Here is a 13,395-nt window from a genome sequence, read left to right on the forward strand (position 1 = left end):
GCAAGTGAAAGCGCATTTTGGTGAGTGCATTTTCACTTATCGAAAGCGTATTTCTTAAAACCCGTTTCTGCCTTATCCACTCAGGGACTTGGTTGTGATGTAATTTTTGCAGAAAAGTCCCTGAACTTGAACCACTCATAACTTTTCAACGTAACTCCGTTTAAGGTGAAACCAATGCTCGCTTCTTCGTCTCGTCGAGATCTTTCTGTTAGTATCATTTTCATTATGGTTTGACATACTGGAAATGCCCTCTTGCCCTTGCGTGTAAACAGCCTCTCCGAGAGAGAACTGTTTTCGGCAAATCTTTCCGCAGCTTCACCGCACTTCTCCCCGGTGTCTTCTTCATCCCCAGGCAAGCCATAATACTCACTTGCATGAGAGTCATGCATTAGCCATGGTTTTCAACTTGAATCTTTATTAAATATTTGCTTGTTGAAAAGTTGGTTATCGTTGTTCCAGTGATGTTTAGAGTTGCATGTTCACTTTTGTGCTATGTTGTCTTGTACTCTGTTATCATGTTCTACCTGCTAGTATCACCTTTCACAAGTTTATGCTTGCTAGTAGTACATGTTGATGTTGGTGATGGTTCATGCTAGTCAGTATGTCATGCTCAGTGGATATGATTTATTGTTGATATGGTGGATAGTTATGTGATACCCTCATGATTATGTTGATATCATGTTCATGCATTTTATCATGGCTCAGCATATTTGCATTCAAATTAACTGGATTAAATTGAACTTGAACAACTGTTGGCTGAGTGATGGTGCCTCTAAAACGATGTTGACCAGTGCAACCATGCTTACCGGTATGGGACGGTCCTAACTGGGTCTATTGTTGTGCCTCTCGCCGGTGCCTCCAACAAGGGAAGGTTATGGGCGCGCGCTACCTCGATCAGGTAGGCGAACATACGCCTTGTGTGCCCGTTGTTGAGTTAGTTTTTGGATCCGGATCCTAGAGTGGGACGGGCCACAACGGTGGTCGTTGTGTCTTGAGGTAGACACGGGGCCACCCATGACTTAGCCCAGAGGGGAGTTGGTCGGAGTGCCCGGGAGATTGTCATGATAGTAGATCAGTTTTGTCGGAACGCCGTTGGTCCACCCGAATGGGAGTGCAAGGCCATGGGTTCCGTAGTGTGGGTACGGTGTACTAACCTCTACAGAGTGTATATTAAATCTATCGATAGCCGCGCCCGCGGATAAGGGCCCAGGTCAAAAGTAAGTCACACCATGAGTCAACAGTAATAAGAATAATTTGCTTAATAACAATGAGATAAGTTGGTTGTGATCGCCGTAAGGATCACGGGCCATGTGGTGGTCGGGTTGTGATCGCCGTAAGGATCACTGGCCAAGAGTTGGTCGGGTTGTGATCGCCGTAAGGATCACGATGGTATCGAGGATACCGGGTTGTTGGATATTCGTGATGTTGTGCGAGAGTCATGGGTAAAGATCAAGCTCCTTGTGGTCATTTAATGATTACTACGGTATTGTTTATACCAAGCTTGATTTGATCCTGAGATGATCATTTGATGTCCAAGGTTGGTAATTGATGCATGTGTTGGTTACGAGGTAACCCGAGCAAAAGAAGTGGTGCATGTAGTGTCATCTTGTTGCATGATAGTATTGTCGGATTAATATGTTCATGCCATGTTCAAGTTGTGTTAATTGTATCATGTTCAAGTTGCTCATGCTATACTGTTCTGATAATCTCATGTTAATTATTGTTTATACTGTAATTGCCATGTTGTTGTTTGTCTTGAATGCTTCTGGTTTATTGTGAGCTTGCAAGTACATTCAATGTACTGACCTGGCGTGTCATGGTAGTTTGCAGGTCATGCCGGATTTGATTGCTTGCTTGTCGTTGTTTCCGTTTTGGCGAGCTAGGATAAGTGTTCCAGCCAGAGTCCCTGCGGAGTGGAGTTTCACCACCGTTGTCGTTGTTCTGCTGCTAGAGTTATTCTGCTTCTTTGAGTTGTTCTGCTGCTTGCACAGAGCAACTGAGGATGGCGTAGTGTCTCCGTACCGATGTTATTCATTGTAATATCGGGGACACTGTATTCATATTCGTGTAATAATAGAAAGCTAGTTTGTTCTATGCTAAGCAGTGTTATATTCCAGAAGACTTCTCCTCGATCTCTGGGCTAGAATATGGGGCGTTCCGGTTTTCTCTGAGCCGGAGTGCCACAACTAATTACCTTATATGTGTTCCAGGGAAACAATGGGAAGCACTGAGGTTTACAATCGAGGTTAGCATGTGCATGGTCTGTTTTCTAATAGCACATTATTGTGCAATTGCAGGAACCATTCTAATATTTTGGTTTTTAACAATTTGGTCTTGCACATGTAGGTCCTGCTGTTAGAGGTTTTGACCCACTTTGCAACCCTTTTTGCATATGGGGAAATGAGTTGTCCACGAATATCAATCAAATCAAGAAACTTAGAAAGATTGTTAGGATAAAGAAATTAGCAACAAAAAACAACAAGATCTTTGTCTGCACAATGAAGAAGACATTAGTTCACTACAAGATGGTACTAACTAATATACGTTGCCTTTTTTATTCCTTTGCCCCATTTCCAATATAGATAAGATATTTATGCACATCCTTGTTTTCAGGCCTTTCCAAAGCAGTTCACTGATGATTACCTCTCAAACCACCTCTATGGTCAGGAGGAGAGGAAGGTTTTCATACAACACCCACGGTTCAATATTGAAGTGTTCCTGGAGAGGACGATGGATGGACGGTCAATCATCCACAGGCACAGGCCTAAAGTTGCAAAGACCTTCAACATGAATGAGGGCTCAATATTTGCCTTCCGCTTTAGCGGTTTTCTAGATGAGATGCATCTGTCTATGTACCGTCTATGATGCTAATTTCGAAAGGTTCTAAATGTTGCATGTGAAACTTGGTGTTGGTGGAGTTGTGTAATGTGGTAGCTGACTGCTGAAGCTATATGATGTTGTACTCTGATGTATTTCAATTATGAAATCCCGCTTCCTTAATATGGAAATGAAATATATTATGTGCTTAATATGAATGTCAATTAGATTAATAAATGGATTCTTAATAATAGGGCAATTAGCCTGCTAATTGGGTTTTGCTATTGCAAAAGGTTATTGAGAAAATACCATGGGCGATGATCTCAGGCAATGCACACAGTTTCTAGGAATAAACTGTGTTGGATCAATGAACAATCACACACGACATTCTCTTGAAAACTGTTTGCATTAGGCCACCTTGCGCAAACGTTTACCACATAAAAACTGTATGTGATGGACATCCTTTGCCACATAGTTTCTTCTACGCACCATGTGTGATGCATTCAATAACGCAAACGATAAAATTGTTAATATCGTGTGCAATCGCAACGCTATCACAAACGATTTAACAAGGAAAGTTGTATGTGATGTACCTGCGAACGGAAACGTTTTCCTTGGAACGACTGTGTCGGATGTATATACGAACGAAAACGTTTAGCGTGGACTCACTATGTGGGATGTACTTACGACCAGAAATGATTTTGCCTATATAATTGTATTTTTTGAGCACTACTGTACGTATAACCATATTTGATCGCTCGTCGGTCGCACACGACCTCATTTTGTCGAGCGTGTGTGCCATGAGGGCATATCCCCGATGGTTTCTGGCTCGTGTGGGAAGGACCACCCCCTATTGCAGTCACTCACTAGGTGATGGTTCAGAACACCGTCGCGGAAAGGGGTTAAAAACCATTTGTATAGCACCTCATTGTACTAGTGAATGGAACCTTTCTAGAGGAGTTTCTCTCGAAAGAAGTGAGTGGGAGGAAAGTAGAACTTGATGAGGTAATCATACCTACTCTCGAATTGGAAAGTAGCACATCAGAGAAATCCGTTCACGTGATGCCTACACCAACTAGAGAGGAAGCAAATGATAATGAACATGAAACTTCAGATCAAGTTACTAATGAACCTCGTAGGTCGACCAGAGCACGATCCGCACCAGAGTGGAACATTAATCCTTTTCTGGAAGTCAAGTTATTAGACCAAGGAAAACCTACGAATTATGAAGAAGCTATGATGATCCCAGATTCCGACAGATGGCTTGAAGCCATGGAATCTGAGATAGGATCCATGTATGAGAACAAAGTGTGGACTTTGGTGGACTTGCCCGATGATCGGGAAGCCATAGAGAATAAATGGATCTTCAAGAAGTAGACTAACGCTGATGATAATGTTACTGTCTACAAAGCTCGACTTGTCACAAAAGGTTTTCGACAAGTTCAAGGGGTTGACTACAATGAGACTTTCTCAACCGTAGCGATGCTTAAGTCCGTCCGAATCATGTTATCAATTGCTACATTTTATGAAATCTGGCAAATGGATGTCAAAACTGCATTCCTTAAATGGATATCTCTAAGAAGAGTTGTATATGATGCAACCAGAAGGTTTTGTCAATCCTAAAGGTGCTAACAAGGTGTGCAAGCTCCAGCGATCCATCTATGGACTGGTGCAAGTGTTGGGGATCATTGCAGAAATTAAAAAAATTCTAAGAGAGAGAGAGGGGAGTGCATCTTCATACCCTTGAAGATCGCGACACGGAAGCGTTGCAAGAACGCGGATGAAGGAGTTGTACTCGTAGCGATTCAGATCGCGGTGGATACCGATCTAAGCGTCGAACAACGGCACCTCCGCGTTCAACACACGTGTAGCCCGGTAACGTCTCCCACGCCTTGGTCCAGCAAGGAGGAGGGAGAGGTTGAGGAAGATAGCTCCAGCAGCAGCACGACGGCGTGGTGGTGGTGGAGCAGTGGTTCTCCAGCAAGGCTTCGCCAAGCTCAAATGGAGGAGGAGAGGTGTTGGAGAGGGGGAGGGCTGCGCCTTGGATGTGGTGTGGCTACCCTCCCTCCTCCCCTCTATTTATAGGGTGAAGGGGGAAGGGGGACAGCCCCTCTAGATGAGATCTAGAGGGGGGCGGCGGCCAGGGGGAGGGGTCTTGCCCCCCAAGCCAAGGGGGGCGCCCCCTTTAGGGTCCCCCCCAACCCTAGGCACATGGGCCCATGGGGGTTGGCTCCCAGCCCACCTAGGGGCTGGTCCCCTTCCACATACAACCCATAGCACCATTCAGGGCAGGTGGACCCTCCCGGTGGACCCCCGGAACCCCTTCGGTGGCCCCAGTACAATACCGACAAACCCCTGAATACTTGTGGTTACCATATGATGACTTCCCATATATAAATCTACACCTCCGGACCATTTTGGAACTCCTCGTGACGTCTGGGATCTCATCCGGGACTCCGAGCAACATTCGGTAACCACGTACAAACCTTCCCTATAACCCTAGCGTCATCAAACCTTAAGTGTGTTGACCCTACGGGTTCGGGAATCATGCAGACATGACCGAGACAGCTCTCTGGCCAATAACCAACAGCGGTATCTGGATACCCATGTTGGCTCCCACATGTTCCACGATGATCTCATCGGATGAACCACAATGTCGAGGATTCAAGCAATCCCGTATACAATTCCCTTTGTCAATCGGTATGTTACTTGCCCTAGATTTGATCATCGGTATCCCAATACCTCGTTCAATCTCGTTACCGGCAAGTCACTTTACTCGTTCCGTAATGCATGATCCTATGACCAACTACTTAGTAACATTGAGCTCATTATGATGATGTGTTACCGAGTGGGCCCAGAGATACCTCTCCGTCATACGGAGTGACAAATCCCAGTCTTGATTCGTGCCAACCCAACAGACACTTTCAGAGATACCTGTAGTACACCTTTATAGCCACCCAGTTACGTTCTGACATTTGATACACCCAAACCATTCCTACGGTATCTGGGAGTTGCACAATCTCATGGTCTAAGGAAATGATACTTGACATTAGAAAAGCTTTAGCAAACGAACTACACGATCTTGTGCTATGCTTAGGATTGGGTCTTGTCCATCACATCATTCTCCTAATGATGTGATCCCGTTATCAATGACATCCAATGTCCATAGTCACGAAACCATGACCATCTATTGATGAATGAGCTAGTCAACTAGAGGCTCACTAGGGACATGTTGTGGTCTATGCATTCACACATGTATTACGGTTTCCGGTCAATACAATTATAGCATGAACAATAGACAATTATCATGAACAAGGAAATATAATAATAACCATTTTATTATTGCCTCTAGGGCATATTTCCAACAGCAAGCATCTCGGAGTTGGAATATACGCTTTGATGAGGTGAGCAAAGCATACGGTTTTATACAGACTTACGATGAAGTCTGTATTTACAAGAAAGTCAGTGGGAGCTTTGTAGCATTTCTGATATTATATGTGGATGACATATTGTTGATTGGAAATGATATAATTGTTGGATCATAAAAGATACTTCAATAAGAATTTTTCAATGGAAGACCTCAGTGAAGCTGCTTACATATTGGGCATCAAGATCTATAGACATAGATCAAGACACTTGATAAGACTTTCAGTGAGTACATACCTTGACAAGATTTTGAAGGAGTTCAAAATGGATCAGTCAAAGAAGGAGTTCTTGCCTGTATTGTAAGGTGTGAAGTTTAGTAAAGACTCAAACCCGACCAGGGCAGAAGATAAAGAGAGAGTGAAAGTCATTACCTATGCCTCATCCATAGGTTCTATAAAGTATGCCATATTTTGTTCCGAACCTGTTGTGTACCTTGCCATGAGTTTGGCAAGGGGGTACAATAGTGATCCAGGAATAGATCACTGGACAGCGGTCAAAATTATCCTTAATTACCTTAAAGAGGACTAAGGACATGTTTCTCGGTTATGGAGGTGATAAAGAGTACGTTGTAAAGAGTTACGTTGATGCAAGCTTTCACACTGATCTAGATGACTCTAAGTCTCAAACTAGATACATATTGAACGTGGGAGCAATTATCTAGAGTAGCTCCATGCAGAGCATAGTAGACATAGAAATTTGCAAAATACATACGGATCTGAATGTGGCAGACCCGTTGACTAAACTTCTCTTACAAGCAAAACATGATCACACCTTAGTACTCTTTGGGTGTTAATCACATGGCGATGTGAACTAGAATATTGACTCTAGTAAACCCTTTGGGTGTTGGTCACATGGCGATGTGAACTATGGGTGTTAATCACATGACGATGTGAACTGTTGGTGTTAAATCACATGATGATGTGAACAAGATTATTGACTCTAGTGCAAGTGGGAGACTGAAGGAAATATGCCCTAGAGGCAATAATAAAGTTGTTATTTTATATTTCCTTATTTCATGATATATGTTTATTATTCATGCTAGAATTGTATTAACCGGAAACTTGATACATGTGTGGATACGTAGACAAAACACTTTGTCCCTAGTAAGCCTCTACTAGACTAGCTAGCTTGTCAATCAAAGATGGTTAAGTTTCCTAACCATAGACATGTGTTGTCACGAACGGGATCACATCATTAGGAGAATGATGTGATGGACAATACCCATCCGTTAGCATAGCATATTGATCGTTCAGTTTTATTGCTATTGATTTCTTCATGTCAAATACATATTCCTTCGACTATGAGATTATGCAACTCCCGGATACCGGAGGAATACCTTGTGTGCTATCAAACGTCAAAACGTAACTAGGTGATTATAAAGATGCTCTATAGGTATCTCTGCATGTGTTTTGTTGGGCTGGCATAGATCGAGATTAGGATTTGTCACTCCTAGTATTGGAGAAGTATCTCTAGGCCCTCTCGGTAATACACATCATAAGAAGCCTTGCAAGCAAAATGACTAATGAGTTAGTTGCAAGATGATGTATTACAGAACGAGTAAAGAGACTTGCCGGTAATGAGATTGAACTAGGTATGAAGATACCGACAATTGAATCTCGGGCAAGTAACATACTGATGACAAAGGGAATAAGGTATGTTGTCATAACGGTTCGACGGATTAAGATCTTCATAGAATATGTGGAAGCCAATATGAGCATTCAGGTTCCTCTATTGGTTTTTGACCAAACAGGTGTCTTGGTCATCTCCACATAGTTCTCGAACCCGTAGGGTCCGCACGCTTAAGGTTTGATGACGATACAGTATTATATGAGTTATGTGATTTGGTGACCGAATGTTGTTTGGAGTCCCGGATGAGATCACGGACATGACGAGGAGTCTCGAAATGATAGAGAGGTAAAGATTGATATACAGGACGATAGTATTCGGACACCAGAAGTGTTCCGGTGGGTACCGGGTACATATCGGGTCACCGGAAGGGGTTCCGGGCACCCCCGGCAAAAGATATGGGCCTTTTGGGCCAAGAGGGGAAACGCACGAGCCTCCAGGGGCTAGTGCGCACCCCATATGGGCTGAACCAGAGGATAAAGGAAAGAGGAGAAGGGAGAATGGAAGGGGGGATTCGGCCTCCCCCTTCCTTCCCTCCTCCCTCCTCTATCCTTCCCCCTCCGACAATTATGGAAGGGGGAAGGCCAAATTGGGGAAGACCCCAAGTAGGATTCGGCCTACTTGGGGCATACCCCTTGCCTTCTCCTCCCTCCCTCCACCTATATATATGTGGGGTGGGCGGCCCCTAGCACAGAACATCAATTGTTAGCTGTGTGCGGCGCCCCCCTCCACTATTTACTCCCACGGTCATATCTTCGTAGTGCTTAGGTGAAGCCCTTAACGGATCACTTCGCCATCACCGTCACCATCCAGTTGTGCTGACAAAACTCATCTACTACCTCAATGTCTTGCTGGATCAAGAAGGCGTGGGAGTCAGCGAGCTGAACGTGTGCAGAACTCGGAGGTGTCGTACGTTCGGTTCTCGATCGGTGGATCGTGAAGAAAGTTCGACTACATCAACTGCATTGTAAAACGCTTCCGCTTATGGTCTATAAGGGTACGTAGACACACTCTCCCCCTCGTTTCTATGCATCCCCTAGATAGATCTTGCGTGAGCGTAGGAATTTTTTTGAAATTGCATGCTACATTCCCCAACACTCATGGCGGCTCTCATCAAGTATGCTGATATGTCCATTTTACATCATGCTTTTATATTGATATTTATTGCATTATGGGCTGTTATTACACGTTATATCCCCTGTTCAAGAATTCATCCGATTAACCAATTAACTTGCAGATTAATCCCTACTCATTGAGTCATCAAGTAGCCGATAAAGCGATGAATCATCTTATTAATTGATTAAATGGTCGATTAACTTGCCGATTAGCCTATTAATCCCCTACTCGCCAACCAACCGAGCAGCTACCAGTTAACGATTTCCTCAACAATGGTTATATCACAATAATTATGCCTATTCTCTCTTATTTTACAAGATTTACATGAAGAGGGAGAATGCCGACAACTGGGATTCTGGACTGGAAAAGGAGGAAATATTAGAGCCCTATTCTGCACAACTCCAAAAGTCCTGAAACTTCATGGAGAATATTTTTGGAAAATATAAAAAATATTGGGCGAAGAAAGCACCAGAGGGGTGCCATCTGCCATCCACAAGGATGGAGGGTGCGCCCTACCCCCCCGGGCATGCCCTTCGTCCTTGTGGGCCCCCTGACAGGCCCCCGATGCCCATCTTCTGCTATATGGTGTGTTTTGACCTAGAAAAAAAATAAGAAGGAAGCTTTCGGGATGAAGCGCTGGCGTCTCGAGGCGGAACCTGGGCAGAACCAATATAGGGCTCCAGCGGAGCTGTTCTACCAGGGAAACATCCCTCTGGGAGGGGGAAATCATCGCCATCGTCATCACCATCAATCCTCTCATTGAGAGGGGGTCAATCTCCATCAACGTCTTCACCAGCACCATCTCCTCTCAAACCCTAGTTCATCTCTTATATCCCATCTTTGTCTGAAAACCTCAGATTGGTACATGTGGGTTGCTAGTAGTGTTGATTATTCCTTGTAGTTGATGCTAGTTGGTTTATTCGATGGAAGATCATATGTTCAGATCCTTAACGATAATTAATACCCCTTTGACTATGAACATGAATATGCTTTGTGAGTAGTTATGTTTATTCCTGAGGACATGGGAGAAGTCTTGTTATAAGTAATCATGTGAATTTGGTATTCGTTCGATATTTTGATGAGATGTATGTTGTCTTTCCTCTAGTGGTGTTATGTGAACATCGAATACATGACACTTCACCATGAGTTTGGCCTAGGGTAAGGCATTGGGAAGTAATAAGTAGATGATGGGTTGCTAGAGTGACAGAAGCTTAAACCCTAGTTTATGTGTTGCTCCATAAGGGGCTGATTTGGGTCCATATGTTTCATGCTATGATTAGGTTTACCTTAATTCTTCTTTCGTAGTTGCGGATGCTTGCGAGAGGGGTTAATCATAAGTGGGAGGCTTGTCCAAGGAAGGGCAGCACCCAAGCACTGGTCCACCCACATATCAAATTATCAAAGTAACGAACGCAAATCATATGAGCATGATGAAAACTAACTTGATGATAATTCCCATGTGTCCTCGGGAGCGCTTTGCTTTATATAAGAGTTTGTCCAAGCTTGTCCTTTTCTATCTACAAAAAGGATTGGGTCACCTTGTTGCACGTTGTTTACTTTTTTTACTTGTTACCCATTACGAATTATCTTATCACAAAACTATATGGTACCGATAATTTCAGTGCTTGCAGAGAATACCTTGCTGAAAACTGCTTGTCATTTCCTTCTGCTCCTCATTGGGTTTGACACTCTTACCTATCGAAAGGACTATGATAGATCCCCTATACTTGTGGGTCATCAAGACTATATTCTGGCACTGTTGCCGGGGAGTGAAGCGCCTTTGGTAAGGAAACATTTATATAGTGTGCTGAAATTTACTGTCACTTGTTACTATGGAAAACAGTCCTTTGAGGGGCTTGTTCGAGGTATCTTAACCTCGACCGTAAGTGCAAAGAGTTGCTCCTCGACCTACTGTACCTACTGAAAATATTTATTATGAAATTCCTTCGGGTATGATAGAGAAACTGCTAGCTAATCCTTATGTAGGAGATGGAACATTACATCCCGATATGCACCTAATCTATGTGGATGAAGTTTCTGGATTATTTAAGCTTGCAGGTATGCCCGAGGACGTTATTAAGAAGAAGGTCTTCCCTTTATCTTTGAAGGGAAAACATTGACATGGTATAGGCTATGTGACAATATTGGATCATGGAACTACAACCGATTGAAATTGGAATTTCATCAGAAGTTTTATCCTATGCATCTGGTTCATCATGATCAGAATTATATATATAATTTTTGGCCTCGTGAAGGAGAAAGTATTGCTCAAGCTTGGAGGAAGCTTAAGTCAATGGTATATTCATGCCTTAATCACTACTAGGGAAAAGGCTAGCAGTAGCGCCGGTTTTAGGTATATCAGTAGCGCGGGGTGGTACGCTACTGATACGGCGCTACAGCTAAAGTGTATCAGTAGCGTGTGCTTGACCGTGCTACTGCTATACCTGCTTAGCAGTAGCGCTTTTGGTACAGAGCGCTACTGGTAGTTACTAGCAGCGCGCCTCCCTACCCGCGCTACTACTATTGTTGGGTATTTCTTTTTTGTTTTATGTCGTATTCATACGCCATTATGCAAGTTTTCATATAGTAGCAATTTAGAGACTGTTTTTACATCAGAATGAGTTATTACATCATTGGGTGAAAGAACCATGGATTAGTTTCAAGTTCATGGATCAAAAGTGACCAATGGTCACTTTGGATCCATCCACTTGAAACTAAACTGCGGTTCTTTCACCCAATGTCATAATAACTCATCATCATCATCGTATCATATCATTAACAACTTATCATCATAATACATCATTGTCATATAACACCTCCTAATGATCATCATTTTTATCAATGAGACATCATATAGCAAGTTGGTCAGTAGTCATAGTCACAACTCATCATCATCAACTCTAACACATTGTACCACATAATAACACATTGTACCTAGGACCTACTTCTCTCTCATAGGACCTACTAGGTTCTCTTAGGTAAAATAGCATAAAACAAGATAGGCCCTATCTCTCCATTATGGAGAATGGAGATTATCCTGTCTCCAATTCTTACCCTTCGCCTAATGTTGCTTCCAAGTAGCTCCCTACGAGTGACCATACATTTTTTCCAATCTTTGATTGCCATGTCTTCATTGGTTTTAGAAATCCGATATGAACATGAGTGATTCGTAGGATGACCTGGCCGTATATTCAAAACATCAAGGAGACCTTTCTGAAACATCAGATGAGGCACACACTCCTGCAGGATTATCTGTTGAAAAACATAGTAATGACTTCGTAGTTAGCAATATAGTTCAGTTTTAGAAGAATTTATGCAAAAGATGCACAGATGTCGTAATACTAAAAAAATCTTTCCATGACTGAGGGAGTCCTGGATAAGGGGGTATCCGGACAGCCAGACTGTACACATCGTCCAGACTATAGAAACGTCAAGATACAAGACTCAAGACTTCGGCTCGTGTCCGGATGGGACTCTCCTTTGCGTGGAAGACAAGCTTGGCGATCCGGATATTATGTTTCCTTCCTTGTAACCGACTCCATGTAAACCCTAGCTCTCTGGTGTCTATATAAACCGGAGGGCATGGTCCTTAGAAGGCCGATCACAATTACAATCATACCATCATAGGCTAGCTCTTAGGGTTTAGCCTCTATGATCTCATGGTAGATCTACTCTTGTACTACTCATATCTTCAATATTAATCAAGCAGGAAGTAGGGTTTTACCTCCATCGAGAGGGCCCGAACTTGGGTAAACATTGTGTCCCTTGCTTCCTGTTACCATCGGCCTAAGACGCATAGATCGGGACCCCCTACCCGAGATTCGCCGGTTTTGACACCGACATTGGTGCTTTCATTGAGAGTTCCTCTGTGGCATGGCCGCAAAGGCTCGATGGCTCGTCTCGTTGTCAAGGACGACATCACTTCTGGGGGAGCGCTGGCTGTAGGCCAGGCTCTCTGGCTTGGCGGCTTCATTATGACCGCCCCATCGGCTGTCGGGCCAACGATGGCCTCTTGGGTCATCACGCATAACCTTCACATCGATTCGGAGCTTGCCGAAAAGATGGATCCGATTGAGTTATCCTCCCTTAATGAGCTCTTGGATCGCATCACCGCTTTGGGAGTCACTACGGACTATGACAGGATTGTGCTTAAACCAGATCAAAGGGACATTAGATCCCCGCCGGCCACCCATGAGATAGCGGTAGTGGAGGAACCACACGTGGGTTGCCCCTCAACTTTGAGGATGAATTATGTCTGGATCACCGAACTCAGTGAGCCGAACACCCACCCAAAGGAAGACATGGCCCAGGTCCCGGACTTAGAATCGGGCGTTGGGCCGAAGGGATTAGGTAATAGTCCAGATCCGGAACTGTCAGGCTCGGAACTTCCCGTGCCCCCGGGCGTCAGAT

The sequence above is a fragment of the Triticum dicoccoides genome, chromosome 4B (assembly GCF_002162155.2).
Source record: "Triticum dicoccoides isolate Atlit2015 ecotype Zavitan chromosome 4B, WEW_v2.0, whole genome shotgun sequence".
NCBI classification, from domain to species: Eukaryota; Viridiplantae; Streptophyta; class Magnoliopsida; order Poales; family Poaceae; genus Triticum; species Triticum dicoccoides.